The sequence below is a fragment of the Sarcophilus harrisii genome, chromosome 3, assembly GCF_902635505.1.
Source record: "Sarcophilus harrisii chromosome 3, mSarHar1.11, whole genome shotgun sequence".
In the NCBI taxonomy this organism is placed as follows: Eukaryota; Metazoa; Chordata; class Mammalia; order Dasyuromorphia; family Dasyuridae; genus Sarcophilus; species Sarcophilus harrisii.
In genome coordinates this window covers 95,556,717-95,575,548 of record NC_045428.1, presented here as the reverse complement: position 1 = coordinate 95,575,548, position 18,832 = coordinate 95,556,717, and the positions used below count along the sequence as shown (strand labels likewise).

Below are 18,832 nucleotides of genomic sequence, written 5' to 3'. Positions count from 1 at the left end.
ATACATGCATCTATTTTCTCTCTCAAATAATCCATATTTATTGTGCATACGAACTCATTCAATGTTACTTTTTTCTTTTCTTTTTGTATGTGTATCCCAGTGCCTAGGATATAATAATGTGCTTAATAAATGCTGATGTATTAACAATTATGATAATATCAACCAAATTATTGATTGAATGATGATCACACATTTTTACTTCCAGAGACTAGTATGGGTGTAAAAACATATTGTTGACATAAACTTTGCAGTTATTAACTGAGATGTATTGATTACTTTAATAAGTAGAAAAGAAGAGCTTATAATTTTGACTGGGAAAGAGAAAATATGAAGGGGTCAAACAAGTAAAATAAGCATTTACAAAATATATTTAAAGTAGATACAAGTTGAGTGAAAGAGACTAGAACCTGGGGGATAAGGAGTCATATTGAATTTGGGGAACTTTAAAGGAATTCAAACATGAGTGATTTGGGTGGGGTAGTATGAGGGCATAAGTCACTTGTTCTGTAACAGGAAAAGACAAATGAGGGGAAATGAGGGAGATAGGAAGAAAAACAATTGGCAGAGTCAAAGATTCATTTGAAATTTTGCTTAGAGAAAGCTGGGAGCCAGAAAGTATTGAAAATTGTTTTATTACACTGTCTTGGCCATATAGGACAAATGACATCGTCTGAGGATCTGAAGCAATATTTTTAAAATGCTATTTCATTGTCTTTCATTAAATCATATACATTCACATTTTAAGAATAACTTTGTTTTTGAAAAATCTGACACGTTTCTGTATGGGGTCCATAAATACCAGACTATTTCTCTATCCTCTAAAGACTAGGCATTTAATTCCTTTTTGAAAAGGAATGAGAGATATCTATGACTACAAATTTTATTGATAAAGGGAGGACATATGAATAAAATCACAGGTTTTTTGAAGAGTTTAATTAGCAAACTATTATTTATCAGTGTAAGAATATTTATTTTAAAAATTCATGTACCTAATTTTCATATCTATAATGTAGAATTTGATCTATTCATATGTGTTGCTCTTGAGACCTTACAGATCCTTCATATTCTTCCAGCTCCTTTCCAACCCATCCTCATCATGGCTTATTTATATGAATCTTCTTTCAAGCATATATTTCCATCAGTAGCAATGTCAAAGTCATACTACCAATGGATAAACCAAAAGAGAAGGACTATTTATTTTCCAGGTTCTGGTTTTTTGGAATGTGTACATATTAGGAATCATCTTTAAGATGGATATGGAAAAACTCCTGGGAATAGTCTGCTATGAAATTGCTTGTTAAGACCTCAAAATGCTACTAAAATTTGAATTACTGTTGGAAGGCCAGTATCATGTTAAAAAGATGGCATCTAAAAATAGGTTTTGTTTTTGAACTGAGATGTAGTATACATAACAAGGATTAATAAGAATGTATTTGCCTTTAGGCTTACAAATTTATTCAAAATGATTTTAAACAGAAAAGGAAAAGAGATAGGGGACACAACTGTCAAGAAATCCTGAACAAGTTGAATAGTATAGAGAATACCAAAACCATGGAAAGAAAAATAGAAGCAGAAATAACCAGAAATTCATAGGAGAAAAAGCCAAAAGAGAAAACATAACACCCATGATCTCAGATGATTAAATCCAGATACCCAAAGTGGATGTCAATGTATTTTAAAAGGCAAAATGAACTACCACAAAAATGTAGTTAATCACAAATTATATTGAGAATTGGTAAAACGGTACTTATAACTAGAATATGACTTTGGAAGCATATTCCAAATATGGAAGTGGAGAGTATCACAGTTATTTTCACAGAAATGCATCCACAATAAAAATAGTAGACAATAGTAAAGTATATTAGAGTGAAAATTAATAGAGAATTAAATGAAAGTGTTATTTTCATCACATCATACAGAGATACAAATGCATATCACTATAAATGACTTAAGAAGCAGATTACAAGATTTAGATGAATTCATGATATAAAGGAAATTTCAATTGTGTTTATATCTAGAAACATATGGGTATATTTTAATGATAATTTCATTTTTAAAAGGTGAAAGAAGATATTAAAAGGGATAGTGTGCACTTGAATATTACCATCAAAGAAGAATTCACTGAAGTAGAAATAATAACAATCTGCTGATTTAAAACAGTGACCACTGTTTTTGTGATAGAAGAGGGGGAAAAAAGGCTGTGTATTGTCTTACTAGAGATTTGTAAGAGCAAATTTCAAATGGTTCAGAGAAAAGATGGCTATTATTCCATTGCATAAAATTCAACATAGAACATCATCCCAGAAAAGTAGCAACTTCCCAAGAATCAAATCCCAAAACCTCCTCCTCCCCCCTCAAGAAAAGGCTGAAGCATTGAGCTGTTTAAAGAGAACAATTTTAAGGTAATAGTAACTTGATAGGCCTTTTAAATATATATATATATATATATATAATTTTACCTTTTCAATGTATTGAGTAACTTTGGTGAACCTTTTTTATCCTTGTTACAAGAAATTTGTTGGTATAAACAAATTTATCCTCCCAAAAGAAAAGGGATAGAAAAACTCAGTACTAAAATGGGATAAAGCTGAGCTTCCTGTTTAACAGTTTATTTATTGTAATGGAGAGAGTCATCTGTATCCAGAAAAGAATGGACACTGAATATGGATCACAATTTAGTATTTTCACCTTTTTCTTGTTGTTGTTTGCTTGCTTTTTTCTCATTTTTCCCTTTTTGATCCGATTTTTGTTGTGCAGTATAATAAATGTAGAAATATCTTCAGAAGAATTGCACATGTTTAATCTATACTGGATTACTTACTATTTAGAGGAGGGGATGGGAGAAAGGAGGGAGAAAAATCTGGAAAAGGTTTTGCAAGGGTGAATGTTGAAAACTATGGTAGCATATATTTCATTTTTTATTTTTATTTTAGCAAATGCTTAATATTTATTAATAATATTTTGTTAATTTATTAATAAATAAATTTGGTATTTTAAAACATAATTTATTTGTTTTTTTTTTCTCTTTTGTCATCTCAGATCCTGCCTTCTACATTCATCCATTCTGCTCCAGTTGCTAAGGCCTTCCTCTTTCAGATTAACTTAATATACCCTGTATCAATATGTAATGTTATCTTCTTAATCAAAATATACATTCCTTGAAAGCAGAGACTTTGGGAGGAGGTGGGAAGGGACTCCATTTATACCTATGTACACAGTGTTGTTTGGCACAAAGAGATTAATAAATGCTTTTTTGATTATTAAGTGACTGATAACTGAGTGCTTTCTGGATATAGAGAGATGAAAGTATTTCTGCTAGTTGATGATTTATTTAGGAAGATATTTACAACCTTTAGCAGACATTTAAATAAATTATAGGTTATTTGAGTGAATTCTGACAATTAACAAATCTGAAGAACTAAATGTAGGCCTCCAAAATGTCCTAATTAAAGCTAAATTTTAGCCAAAAGCTTTAGTAAACTTGCGGGAATAATTTATAGATCCTAATAAAAAATGAAGTATAAAATTTAAAATATCCCATTTCTTACGGGTTCTAATGTAGAGGGGAAACGTAGGGAGGAATGTAGGGGAGGAATGGGGAAAATGTAGAAATTTGACAATTATAGAAATTTGAAAAAATATTAAATGCAAATATTTGGATAAATTGTTCTGGGAAATAGTTGTCATAAAGAAACATATAACCATAAAATAAGAAAACATAAATATTGGTCATATCTGAGTATTTAGCCTATTAAAAATCATCATTTCTCCCCTCTGAATTATAAGAATAAAAGCTTCAAAATGTATGTCAATGCAAGTCTATTTTATTAGGTGTTTTTACCTGAAATTAAAATGAAATAAAATGTCTTTACCAACTTTAACGTCTTTTGAATTAAACATTAGTAGAAAATAAAATGAAACATCTCCCCTCTTTATCAGACTGTCACTTAATATGTAATTCAAGCATTTTCTACTTCTTTCTTTTCCTGAAGACCTTAATTCTAAGTGTTTTTCTGCTCTTGTGAAATGAGTGATCTTATATAATGGCAATCACTTTACAAAACAATAGGCCTATATCCTTCCAAATCTAGTTTTGAAAGAACAGACAATGGTCTTGATTTTGTTAGAAATGGTTTATAATCTACATGATACATTTTTTTTTCTAAAAAGAAAAATGCAGATTTTTAAAAGGAGATAGATTCCTTGAAAAGACTGCTTCTGCTAAATGCCTTATCATACAACTTTTAATTCTATTCCATAATCTTAGATGTGAAATCCACAACTAGCTTTCTATAAAGGAATATATTATAAATAAATGATTAACACTTTGCCTACATGGAAACTTAAATCAGTTTACAATTTAGGGGGAAAACAATTCTAGGATTATAGATCGATATAGATATATAATAAGGACATAGATATAAAAAGATTCAATTATTCATTTATTTTTCATGCTCTTCTGTAAGTTATTAAAGTGTATCTCATATAATCAGTGCCTGGGTTAAAAATCTATATAGACATACTTTTAAAGTGTATTTTACTGTTACACAATCTATAACATGTTTATATTCATCACATGTTATTTAAACTATAAGAAAGCTCAGTAGTACCAGGGAAACACCAGCAAGCAGAATGTGCTTAAAAAATTAAGTGTATTGGTGTATTAGTATTTACAATAGAGTATATTTTAAAATACTTTCAGTGACCCAGTCTTGTCCAGAGAGATATCATCCTGGTATGATCTAGAAAACGGCCTCACTCCTACAAAATTTAGGTGTTGATCTTTCCTCTGTTGTCCCAACTATTTTCACAGCATAGTATCACTATGACATTTAAATACCCACAGGCTCAGCAGATGACACAAGGAATATTTCACACTTGTACATAACCCAGTTTTCATTGTGATTTTCTTTAATATTATCCTCATTCTAAGAAACTTGCCTATACTCTGGGTTAAAAGAGTATATTAAGAGAATAAAACAAATTCATTCAAGATATTTAGGTCAGCTTATATGTTCTAATTCCAAGGCTACCACAGCCACAGCCTTCTCTGTGTGTCTTTGAAAGAAGGAACAAGAGCAGGTTTACTTTTAAAATGTTATATATCAGCTCAGGGATATTCTAGGGCATCATGGTTCTAAGCAAGTTCTATAAACCTCTTTAGCTTGGGAAATCTACTCTTACTACAAAACCATTTCAAACCAAAAGTAGCCTCCCATCAGGACTTCCTACAGTAGTATTTTATTTCTAGAATTCAGTAGGTAGATTGACATGTGTAGGGTACATCTGAAGACTGCCATAAAATTATGGAATCAGGGTGATACCTGGGTTAGATCATATTTATAATATACTTTATGGTTTCCAAAGCTCTTTGCATATATTATCTTATTTGATTTTTAAAACAACCTTCTGAGGTGTCTGCAATTAGTACTTTCAACTAACAAGTGAGAAAATTGAGGTCCACACTAGCTAAATGGCTCATATAATCATAGAAGGAGTAAGTAACTGATTGGATTTCAATATAAGTCTTTCTGACTCTAAGTACAATACTCCATCCATCATGCCATCCTCTCTCTGTTAATAATGTTTGGAATTCTTTTTTTTTTTATTCTGTGAATTAAATTAATTTCCCATCACAGCTTTGGACCCAATAAGGTTAAACAGACTCACTTTTGAATCCTACAAACTTATACAGGTCAAAGATAGCAACAATAACTATAATAACATTCATATAATGTCTTAAGATTTATTAACAAAATGCTGTGCATACAGTATCATATTTGATAATACATCTTAAAACCATATCTTCTATAAATGATGTACAGCAATTAACCACTCCCTAAAATATTATAAAATCCTGTATTTCCCAAAGCTCCAGAATTTAATAAAGTCCTATAAAATAATGAAATGTACTTTACTTTTGGAGTAAATGTACTTAGATATGGAGTAAAAAGAAATGGATTCAAATCTTAGATCTATCATTAATTAACTGACTTTGACTAAGTCATTTTCCCTTTAGCAATAACATTTTTTCATATGTAAAATGAAGATATAAGATCAATATCCTCTCTAAGATCCCTTATGGAACTAAATAGTTAAGGATCTATTCTTTATTTCATTATTGCTTTACTATTATTTCTCAGTTACCTTTCATGCTTTCCTCATTGCTTAGTGGTTCTTTTTCTTAAGTCTAGTCTAGATACCAACAAAAAACCCAACTATTTTATGAGAAAGTTAAGCTTTGGAAGCATTTCATTATTCTTTTTTAATCGTCAAGTCTCTGAGCTTCACAGACCATTATCTATTTTATCTTCTTTGTATCCTCTCCAATTTTTTTTTTTTTATGATGGCAGCCCAGTCTGTTTATGCAGATAATGATAAACACATAAAACTAAAGGATTATATAAGTTCACAAATTAGGGTGACAGGAAGCAAATTTATTTGTTATTTCTTTCCTTTGGAAAATCTTTTTTATCTATAATGGAGGCCTGAATTTTAAGACCCTACAAGAGAGCCCTAGGCCTGGAAGTAAAAAAAAAAAAAAAAAAAAAAAAAAATCACCTTCCTGAGTTTAAATCTGTCCCTACTCCAAGTCATTATTAATCAGAGAAATGCAAATTAAGACAACTCTGAGATACCACTACATGTGATGACTGCGTATTTTAAAATCAGCCGGAGTCAGGAATTCAGGTTAAGGGAAAATCTTTAATCTTTATTCTTTGTGGAGGTGAAGGGGGATGCGAGAGCAATGTGAGCAGCTGTGACAAGAAGCCAACCAGCAGTCTCTCCCTGCCTCTCTTCCTGCCCCACTGCCTCCACCCACCAAAATCATCATTTCCTATACAACACATCAGGACTTCCACAAAGAGTAGGTGGGGGCCATTCTTTCTCCAAGCATATATATTAATAGAGTATGGTCCAATTACTATTTAGCCTCACATGCTTGGGACCTCAGTGTATCAACTCAAGCTTCAGACCATTACAACTACATACCCGTCAGACTGGCTAGAATGACAGGGAAAGATAATGTGGAATGTTGGAGGGGATGTGGGAAAACAGGGACACTAATACATTGTTGGTAGAATTATGAATACATCCAACCATTCTGAAAAGCAATTTGGAACTATGCTCCAAAAGTTATCAAACTGTGTATACCTTTTGATCCAGCAGTGTTACTACTGGGCTTATATCCCAAAGAGATCATACAGAAGGGAAAGGGACCTGTATGTGCACGAATGTTTATGGCAGTCCTCTTTGTAGTGCCCAGAAACTGGAAACTGAGTAGATGCCCATCAATTAGAGAATGGCTGAATAAATTGTGGTATATGAATATTATGGAATATTATTGTTCGGTAAGAAATGACCAACAGGATGATTTCAGAAAGGCCTGGAGAGACTTACATGAACTGATGCTGAGTGAAACGAGCAGGGCCAGGAGATCATTATATACTTCAACAACAATACTATATGATGATCAATTCTGATGGACCTGGCATCATCAGCAATGAGATGAACCAAATCAGTTCCAATGAAACAGTAATGAACTGAACCAGCTATGCCCAGCAAAAGAACTCTGGGAGATGACTAAGAACCATTACATTGAATTCCCAATCCCTATATTTTTGCTTGCCTCATTTTGGATTTCCTTCACAGGCTAATTGTATAATATTTCAGATTCCAATTGCTTCTGTACAGCAAAATAACGGTTTCGTCATGTATACTTATTGTGTATCTAATTTATACTTTAATACATTTAACATCTACTGGTCATCCTGCCATCTAGAGGAGGGAGTCGGGAGAAGGAGGGGAAAAGTTGGAACAAGAGGTTTGGCAATTGTCAATGCTGTAAAATTACCCATGCATCTAACTTATAAATAAAAAGCTATTAAGGAAAAAAAAAATCTGTCCCTAGATACTTCCTAGCTGTGTGACCCTAAATGGGTCACTTAACCTTGTTTATCTCCTCATCTATAAAATAATCTGGAGAAATAAATGACAAACCACTCTAGTATCTTTGCCAAGAAAACCCCAAATGAAGTCACGAAGAGTGGAAACAACTAAAACTACCATACAATAACAAAACAACAAAAATTAAGTTATCACAGAATGTTATCTACCAATTGCTCCAAATCTAAGCTCTATTAATTATAACTTACTAATATAAATATCAGCTTCCTTGGGATGCAAAATATGATGAAATTTGCTTGGGGTTTGTTTGGTTTTTGCTTTTGCTTTTGCTTTTGTCATAGAGAAATCTAATTTTATAATGGGAATAGAGAATTGCAAAAAAAAAAAAAAAAAAAAAAAAAGAAAAAGAAAAAACCAAAACAAATGACTAAAATTTAGGAGAAGAATAACTAACCTTGAGGTAGCAGATTACCTTTATAACCATTAAAATTTTAAAAATAACAAGAAGACTTTCTGTTGCAGTGGATGGAGTGCTGGACCTGAAGTCAGAAACACTCATCTTCCTGAGTTCAAATCCAGCCTCAAATTCTTCCTAGCTGTGTGATGCCAGGCAAATCATTTAACCCTATTTGCCTCAGTTTCCTCATGTGTAAAATGAGCTACAGAAAGAAATGACAAATCACTCCAAAACCTTTCCAAAAAACAAACAAACAACAAGCAAAAAACAATGCTATAGAGTCACACAGTATGTGAAGACAAAACCTCAATTAAAAGTACCAAAGCAGAGAGTTTTCAAGATTGGCAATATCTCTGAAATATCAATGATGGTCTAACATTGTAGTCCTAAGGCTCGTTTTCCTATTTGATCTCCATTTGATTAACAATCATTGATGATATTGTCAATGGGCAATTCTGATGGCTGTCCTCTATTTACTATCCAATCTTTGAATTAATTCCATCTAAATAGAAATTTAATAAGCAATTCTGAAGGAAAACTGGCAAATGTAATAGTTAATAGTGCAGTATAATCTGCTTTATTCTATACCTCTTCAACCAAAATTATTTCACCATATTGCCTTGCATTTTGAAAAAGAATGATCACCCTCCCTTTTTCTCTTCTATCATTCCTAAAAGCTTATTCCAATAAATTTCAAATAAGTTAAAATTTTAAACACTTGCTACAAAGAATCTAAAGGACAAAAAATTTTACCTCATTTAATTTGATTTGTGTATCCTTGATTCTGCTATTCTTAAATCATCAGAACACCTCTCATTTTCAAAACTGCCCCCAGCACCATATAGTGAAACATTAACACTTATTGAAAGCCTAACAATAGTTCTGAATTTTATTGCAAAGCCAATAAATAAATATAATGAAAATCATGGCATATTATTATATTACTTTGAATTGCCTCTATTCATTTAAAAAACTGATGAGCCCATTAAAAATAATTTCACATGTCAAATTCCAGGAAACCTTTGTATTTGAGATGCTACTAAGATTGTAGGTTGGTGAAGATCATGTATATACGCTTTTGTGCCATATAGCAAAGTGAAAATGAAATCTGGCATACTCAACAATAACCCCTTCATTCTCACATAGTAGTAGTAGTGACAGAGTATTAGATACATTTACATCATACATCTAAGGTTTGCACTTATTGACACAATATTGTCAATAAAAATTACATTCAAAAACCTTTTGAAAGAGCTTCCCCATCAATTAGCCTGCAGATGCATTCTGTCATTGTATTTTCCCTTGTCAATTTAATATACTGGATCATATTAACAGCAATGGCTTGTCAAAAAGGCAGATATGAATCCTATTAATGGAGTTATGCTGCCAATATAATTGGCTTCCTATTTATTGAGCTTCCCAGTATTTGAAAAAGCTGTGAAATGGGATTATAAGGTTATGTTGTGTACATCTGGCTGTTCACTATATAAATATTTCAAGAAATTTGATCCCACAGGCTAAAGAAACACCTGTCTAATCACTTTCTTTTCACCATTACACAAATTTCAGATAATAGAGCAGGCAAACAAAAACTTGGAGAAATTATACTGCCTTGTTTTAGCCCATTTCCTTTTTATCCAAGGAATACTGTCATTATTCTAAATATCCCAAGCATGTACTAGTTTTAAAAACAGTAAAAACAAAACAAAACAAAATAAACAAATTAAAAAAAAAAAAAACATCTTACTGGGGGGATGAATCTCTGCTCTACTACATGTAAGAACTAATGTCTACACCACAAAAGAAATGAGACATAAAATTAGGAAAAATACCTGAAATACTCCATAATTTTGTACTTATTAAGTTTCTCTATCACGCTATATACTCTTGGTATAATTATAGCTTGTAACTATAATTTTAGTGTCACATGGAACCATGGAAATAATTAATGAGAGGTAGTGGTTCATGCATAAAATAAGTTAAAAAGTTCTACAATCCTTCTAGTTAATATAAGCCTTAATGGAGTTGAACATTAGTTGCTTTTAAGCACATCGAGTATTAAACAACTATATCGACTGGATTAGTAGAATATACAACAGCGCATTAAGTCTGAATATGTGTGTATATGTGTGTGTGCATGTATGTGTATGTATGTATATACCTTAAAAAGTAATTGCACTACTTTTTAATTGCTTTACTAATTAATTGTTTTAAAAAGTAATTTCATTAAAAACAATTTTGGTTTTTGTTCCAATCAAATTAACTCCTGGACCTTAACTTAAAAATGCAGATTTTTTTTAAATGGTCCAAAATGACAACTAAAGGTCAAGGAATCAAGTTACCGATTATATTCCCTGGTAGCAGGTGGGTGCAATGAAGCCTAGTGACTGAATTTGAAATATTTTACTGAACCTTTTATCTGTTCCCAGTATGATGATTCTACCTTAGTATTCTTAACAAGGTATTATGCTTATTGCAATTTGCTGATTGAAATGGTATCTCCACTCTTCTGTCATTCATATCATATTACTTTGAAGCAAAACTACCACTTCCCTTCTCTCCATTCATCCATCTATCCCATGTCACTGCTAAAAGTAACAACCAAAACTATTCTGCCTTATAATATTGTAACATTTCTTTCTTTATGGTAATGATTTTCACAAACAAGTAGGGACTTTTAATCAGTGAAAAATGATAGAAGTTATTAATGCAAAACTTCTGGTACACAAATGAATGCATTGTGATCAACAAGCATTAAGTACTTATTGCACATATAGGGGAGATTAATATATACCTATCAAATTGAAATTAAATACAAATTGCAAAGGAAAACTAAACATAAATCCTAGGAAATTAGAAATAAAATAATATCTTTCAAGGTGATTTTCCATGCAGTGAACTGTTTTCAACTTGACTTCACTTGTATTATGTTCTGTGCTTTGCAAGCTCAAATCTTTGCCCTTTTTATTCTACCGCTGATCAAAGAGAATATGCTTTATTTTCTTACTGCTGATTATAGGTCCAGGTGGCATAAACCTGTAAAGAGGCTTTCTTAAAGAGTAAGAGAATTCTACTCTTTTTTTGAGGAGTAGCAGATGGAAGTTTTTATTCCCTAATGTGTCTTAAGAATGCACATTGTTATGCCCTGAAGAACAAACAGGAAAGAGAAAATCAGGCTGAGGAATTTATTTTATTGCTTCTTAGGTAAATCAAACTGTCAGCATTTCATTTACTTCTTAAAATTAGATTTAGCATATTATGAGGTAAATAAAGATTCCCCTTTCCAAAAAAAAATGGTAAGATTTTCATATTATATACAAGTTATACTTCTGTCCATTGCCCTACAAATATCTACTAACACCCCTCCCTTTCAAATTCATGAAATAACCAGGCCTAATTTTAAAAAATAATAAGTGAAATCCTATTGGATTAAGATGAAGAATATATTACCTAATGTTCTATCATTGTTTCAGTGAATTTACAGAAATTAAGTTTATACACCAGCCATGAAGTCAGGAGGATCTGAGTTCAAATGGGCAAGTCACTTAACCTCAATTGCCTTAGCAAAAAAAAAACAAAAGAAAAGAAAAGAAAAAAGAAATTAAGTTTACATTCTAATAGTTCTATTTAATTACAAAAAGCTGTAATTCTATTTACCTGCTCAATATTCCAGGTTATTAAATATAACAATAATTTCAGAATACTGTCTTATCCTAGGACACTTTCTATCTGAACTTTATCCAAAAGAAAAAGATGAAAGGAACAAGATAATAATCACAATAATAAGTATTACCATCACTGTTGTTATTACTCCCTAACAATTATATTATGCTCCGACTTTTTAAAAAGATCTCACTTATATTATCTCATTTGAACCTCATAGTAACCCTGTTGAGTGTATTAGTCAAAAGAATCAACTATATCTGTGATTTCAGTTTTAACATTCCTTAAAATTATATACATAGAAACAAAACTCCAATAAGACATATCTTCTTCATATGTCAAAATTAAATCAAGAATCTTCAAAAGATATAGTAACAGAGATAACTTTCATTGATGAGTGTCTTATTATTATTATTATTATGAGTTATTAATTAATAACTCATGAGAAAAAAAAAATTAAGCAGACAAGTGCTCACCAAACAAGATCTTCCTTGTCATGGCTCAGACACAGTGAAAAGTTCAACTCTTTGATTGTATTAGTTACTACTGGCACCATACACACTTACCAACCTTTACAACTTCAAGTCTAAAACTCATGTTTAGCATAGCATTGGACTAGAGGGACTGCTTGCCTAAAGAAAGTGAGATGTTCCAAGTATTCCTCTTTGTAGATGACATTCTGCTCCCAGTATCAAATTCTATAACACTGTAAATTCATTATAATGAAATCTATAATCACTCAAAATTTTACCCTAACTATTCACAAGGGGAAAAAAATTTTGTCTAGATCACGATACATAGCTGAATTGAGCGTCTAACCTGTCGTCTGTGAAGCATTCGTATACACGAGTTTAGAATGTGCATATGTTAGTATGTGTAGAAGTATATGAAATAGTATTATGAATACAAATTGCACTTGAAGCCAAAATAGTCGTGTTAAAGACTTATTTTTGATTATATATATATATAGAGAGAGAGAGAGGAGAAAGAAACAGAGAGACAGAGAGAGACACGGATGGAGAGAGACAGAGACACAGAGAGAAAGAGACACAGACAGAGAGAGACAGAGAGACACACAGAGAGAGAGAGAGAGAGAGAGAGAGAGAGAGAGAGAGAGAGAATGACCAGTCAAATCATTTAACTTTTCAGTAGTTTAGGTTATTCTCCAATGCTTTAAGTTATATAGAAGAAGTTGCTGACATGGACTGGTAGAAGAGCTTTCCCTTTATCAATGAAATCACAGTATTACTCTCTGTCCTATCCCTAGGGGAGGAAATCCAGTGCTATGCTGAACATGAGTTTTAGACTTGAAGTTATAAAGGTTGGTAAGTGTGTATGGCTCCAGTAGTGACTAATACAATCAGAATATATTGAAAGAAGTATCAGCAGGGAAGCCTGTACATAGCTGACACCAAGAAAGTCCTTGCTTAGACTACAGCAGACTCTTCTTTCCTGAAACAATATTTAAGGACAGTTTCCAGCATCAACTTCATTCCTCAAAACTAGTCCTATTTCTCTTTCAAACATTCAAATACTTTAAGGGAAAATTATGTTTAGTGTTCAATTGCATTCATTAGTTTTATGTTGACATAATCCTACAAGCAAAAGATAATTTGGGAGAGCAGGAGTGGGCATTAGTAGAGTTACTAAAACACCATATTCTCCCTTTCACTTATATTTTTTAGACAATCCTCTATTTGAATTTCTTACAGTTTTTCAACTTGGGATTCCAAAGCTTGTCAGTTTTGTATATGTCTGCTATATGTCACTCGATCTACTTTAAGAAATGAAAACTTTTAGGCAAATGAATGAATTAGAAATGTAATTATTCTCCAGCTCAATCTAAATAATAACTCTGGTTCTATCTTTACAGAAAATCATATTCTTCTTCTTCTCCAAACCAAACTTTAGGACTATTTTATATTCAAAATCCAAGTGAAATTTAAAGAGTCAGTGTAATAAAATTTTGTTTCAGGGAATTTTCTACAGGCTGAGCTTTTTCAATAGTGATTTTAATTATTTTACCATTTTATATTGATTTAATGAATTGATTTAGTGAAAAGTTTGTTTAACTTCGCTGATGTGGGAGTTGTTATTTAGTACATAGTTACTATGCCTTGCAGCCATTCAGGATATATATATAGATTTGTTATAAACCTGAATCTAAACTGATTAAAGAAGCAGCTACATGCCATAGTGGAGAGAGCACTGGACCCGAAATCAGAAAGACTTATATTACTGAGTTCAAATCCTGCCTCAACTGCTTACTAACAGTGTGATCTTATGCAAATCACTTAACCCTGTTTGCTTCAATTTCCTGATCTGTAAAATCTTTGCCAAAAGACCCCCAAATGGGATCAGAAAGAGTCAGGCATGACTGAAACTAATGAATGCCAAAAAAAAATAATAATAACTGTATAATAATTTTTTGAGTGATAGAAGTAGCATTGCTGAAGCATAACTATTCAGTAACAAGGATAGCAAATGATAAGGTTTATTATAGTGTTCTTATCAAAACTGAATAGCAGCTGAAATCAAATATAATTTTATAGAATTTATTTATTTGTAATTTATGAGTTTAAAATTCTTAAAATTATATGTTAAAAAAAGCTTTGATGCATTTCATGAAAGGTACACAAAGATACTCTTTAATGCCATCTAGGAATAGATTTAAGTAATATAGAATAAAATTAGTGACACCTTTAGAACTAGCATCTTGTTTCCTTAATTACCAAATAAATAAGGCCTCCTGACAAAATCACATTATGTAGAAAGAAAATTATACTTGACCTAAAAAGAATCATTTTATCACCCACAGCAAGAAAGGTTGGTTATTACAGTACAAATAACAATATATCTATCTATTAGATAGACTGTTTGCAAGGTGAAGATACATGTTGAATTCCCGGCTTGAAATTGAGAAATATAGAATAGGTCAATACTGTTTAATAGATGACTTTGTTCAGTTATTTTTGTGTATAATTGGAATTAAATTAATATCAGTACATCTGTTTTTATTTTGAAAAAGTGTTTTCAAACGTATTTTGAAATTATTAAAATATGCCAATTCACTTTTAATTTTTTTTTAGTTCAAACTACTACAAGATGCTTTGATTGCTCTCTAAAATGTAATGCATAAAATTATATGCAACATGTAGTGTTAGTATTATCTACAGTTTTCCTTCTAATATATTATTAAATTATAACTCAATAATATATATTTATAAAATTTAATCTATTTGTAGAAATCATCCTCTAAAAAAACTGTCAGTTTTGATTAATTCCATTTTTTCCTAAAATATTCTCGTATTCATATAACTCTTTTTTTTTTAAAGGGCCTTCATGAGATTATAGAATTGGTACCTCTTCTCATTACTTGGTGGGTGGAATGGGTGTTAGAAATATACTTCAGCTGATAAAGAAATATAAATCTCTTCTCTACCCTTCTCCCTTTCTCTTTCCCTAGGAAGAGAAACAATTTTTTTTTTCACTTAGAATCAGGTGCCATTTGGCACATTAAGAATTTACAGAGCTTTTGGAGTATTCCAGTCCATATCAATTCCTCAAATACGTATTTATTTATTTACAAGAAAACAGAGGTAAAGAGACTTCTCCTAATTTCTAATTTTTCTTTAAATTAAGAAATATTAAGTAACAGAAATATACTTTTACTTAAGTAAAAATCAGATCAAAGTAACTCCTTAAGATGTTCTATATAGGGATGTTTTTATTCTCCAAAGGGCTCCTTAGTACTTGCCTGCTAAACAATTCTGACTGTCTCAACATTGGCAGTTAGCCCAATTTCCTTTTCTTCAAACTCAAAGGGGGCAATAAGAAAGGTTGGAGGAATGAGGGAGTTAGGAGTGAATCTTTACTCCCTTCTTAGACCTTCTTTACATGTCAACTTTTGCCCAAAGCAAAATTTAATAGGAGATTTGTGGATCTCTATTTCTAGAGATTTACTATGGAAACACTGACATAACCTTTAACCATAGCAAACAGTGCCACTCTAATGAGTAGGCAATACCAAACCACTTGCAAACTGAAAACTACACAAGGAACAGACAGATCCTGGCAGGAATTAATCTGCCATTTTCACACATCTGCCCAAGGGAGGTATTGTAATTGCAAAAATTTACTCTTAGACTGCTGAGACTCATAGTAATTATGTTTCTTTTTTTAATAGAAATAGCCACAGGTGGTAACAAATTGGGTTTTGAGATGGGAAACTGGGCATGCATTCTAACCCAAATTACTATGTAATTGTCTTGATTATAAAATACTGTGGAAAGCCTATTGCTCAAAATTTAAATCAGAACAAAAAAAAGTATCTTTTAAATGCATCCCCTTCCTCCCCCAGCTTCTCAATATGTGGGCCTATTGCCTCATTTGTTGGTATAGCCACATCTAATGCCAATCCAGGCAATTTACAATAGATTTGCACCAATAACTATCCCAAATTCCTGGGGTTTATATTTGTTTAACAGCATAAATTCTTGATTTCCTTTCTTCTTCTTATCTAGGGATAAACAGTAGCTTCACTAAAAAGGTCAAGATCTGGAAAGTTAGCTAATAATTATCATGAATGTAAATGCCAAAATTCAAACTGTAAACTTGCATACTTTAAATATAAGTTAAAATTAAAATCCTATTTGGTCATTTGTAAATCTGTTTGACAGAAATGTGTCTTTTTATTTATATACTAAACCAGACATATATATTTCCCCACACAACACAAAAGCCAACTTATTATTATTATTTATCTAATCCTGCACAATATATATAATGTTTATAATGATGACTGATATTGATGATGATACTTTTGTTTAATTATTTTCTTAAAACAGCTATTTAATCCACCTGGGCAAAAGCACATAGAAGAATAAATATAATAATAATAATAATAATAATAATAAGCAATAATGGGATTATACTTTGTCCTAGTCCTATTTCTATCTAAACTGTTGTAAAATAAAAAGTGAGATTTATTTTTGTTATGATTGTTTCTTAAGTCCACAATTTCATGTGATCACATCATGCATTGAGATAGAGAGAAAGAGAGAGAGAGAGAGAGAGAGCTTAAAACTAAAATAGCTCATTTATAATACAGACAAAAAAAATCGGGTAGATTTAGAGCAATCAGAAAGCAAACAATTATAATCTCATACCCACTGGCTAAACAGTTGACTGATTAGTACCTTACCTTAAAGCTATGTGAATTCAAGTTAATGTGTACTTTTTAATACCCACTGCCATTAATAAAAATGATAGAGGGTTGATTACTCTGCACTCTGCATGACTTACACTTTTTCTTCATCATTATTCTCAGTCCTGAAGGTTGACAGTGGGATGTGTAAGTTTAAGGAAGATGTATATACTTAGCTTCATAGTAGAAACTGAAGCTTTCCTACACTACTGCCATCCCAAGACAACATGACAGCACAATTCATCTACAATTAGACAACTTCTTCTGTTAGCTATTGGTGGACTACTGAATATCTAATGATGTTTTAAAGCCCAGTTAGAAAATTTCTATGAATTGCCTTATTTATGCTTATTGAAACCAATTAGAAGCATACTGTTTAGTATCAACGTTACATATTTTTAACATTGTAGGTTTCTCTTTTTAAAAAATCATTTTCATTTGTTTGGTTTGAAGGGCAGTGTAAATATTGAGATAATTCACTAGAATTTTATCCCAATATTTTAGGCTTTTAAACTTTTCCCCAAATACTAGAAGTCATGCTTGTTATTATTTTTGATCTACTGAAATGATATGATCACAGTAAAAAGCATACTGACTGGATATTGTACAGCTGTGTCTAAATAATCCTTCTCATGATCATTAAGGCTGAATTGTTTTTATGATCTTCAAATCTGCATATCAAATTATACAAGTGTTATGCAAAACAGCAAATCTATAAAATATTCAATCATCAGAATTAGCTTAATAGGCTGCTATCGGATGCACTATGAAACTAAATGAAATTAACAGATTTGGGGGATATATTTGTTTGGCCATTTGTAGAAAATAGTTATGTTTAGGTGAAGTAAGCTGTATGCTTTGGGTATGAGTAGGCTTTAAGCACAACTCTATGCTAAATAGGTTCACATTCTAGACTCCTAATATACAATTTTATAGAATGATATTATAATCATTGAATAAGAAAGATTCTTTGTAACTTTGTACCTTATGGAAGTTCATATATAAATATATGTTAAGCAACCTGTAGCTTGAGTATTTTACTGAGTTCAAATATTGGCACTTGGAATGCTTTCTAATTCAATTTTGTGTACTTCAGCATGTTTTATTGAACAGCAGGCTACAATTTTATGTTTAAATGGATGCTTAGTAATCTGTAATGATGCATGTAGAAATATTATAAGTAACAATATTGATTAATATGTCTTAAATTTGAATTACCATGTTTATTTTTAATTACTGCCAAGAAAAGTTAAGAAAATCTTTTAAAAAAGGTAATACTGCTGTAAGAAATAATTTAAAGGCTTCATAGTGTGATTCTGAAGTTACTTTTGAAGATGTCATTAGCTATCATTAAGAATACATTTAAATCGTTCACAATTATGACAAAGCCATTATTTACTATTTATTTTAATTTCCTTGACAAGCATGCATGCTATGGTTTTTAAAACAGTATATATCTACAAAGCAAGTAAGGGTTTATAGCTTTGAAGACTTGAAATTGATTTTTAATGCTTCAGCTTTCAAACAGTACAAAGGCTGCTTTTAGCTGATAAAGACAGTAAACAAGAAATTGTCCCTTTAATGTTTTTCTTTAATTA

The 18,832-nt window shown here is 31.3% G+C and overlaps 1 protein-coding gene across 4 annotated transcripts in view; it reads right to left on the bottom strand.

The window, feature by feature from the left end:
- Positions 1–18,832, bottom strand: part of PCDH17 (protocadherin 17) — a 114,798-nt gene that overhangs the window by 82,815 nt on the left and 13,151 nt on the right. The gene's annotated exons all lie outside the window — the stretch shown is intronic.